Raw genomic sequence first — 516 nt, 5'->3', positions numbered from 1 at the left:
CCAAAAAGGAGCATCTGATATCCCAAACCAACAGAAGACCCATTAAGAGTGGTCATAGAGGATGGCTGAAATATTCCAAATCCACAATTAGGTCATGAAGCCTCACACATAAGGCTGTAGGCCCTCTATTAGAAATCAAGGTTGTCTCCAGAAAGCCAGAATTCACAGATACTGTCAGTGCGTGTCAGGCAAAAAGTGGTATTTCAGGGTCTGTAGCTCTGAGTTTCCAGGGGCCCTCTAAGGAGGGGCCTCATTTAAGCCATTTAATCTTTGAGAATCTCAATTCCTCCTCTAGAGAAGGGGATCCAAAATTATATTGCTCCCAGAGTTACTGTGAGGATTCAGGGTTATGTGAAAGACCTTTACAATCTAGAGCCCTAATTACTAATAGGTGAGAGAAAAGGAGTGGGGATGGGAATCTCCTATGTAGTCATCAAGGATGCTCCCTGGAGCACCTCCCAAATCAGGGCCTTGGGAATAGCAAGTGGAGCACAGGCTTTACTGTGCACCTGTGCC

Source organism: Vulpes lagopus, chromosome 3, assembly GCF_018345385.1.
Source record: "Vulpes lagopus strain Blue_001 chromosome 3, ASM1834538v1, whole genome shotgun sequence".
Taxonomy (NCBI): Eukaryota; Metazoa; Chordata; class Mammalia; order Carnivora; family Canidae; genus Vulpes; species Vulpes lagopus.
This window is presented reverse-complemented; position numbering follows the sequence as displayed.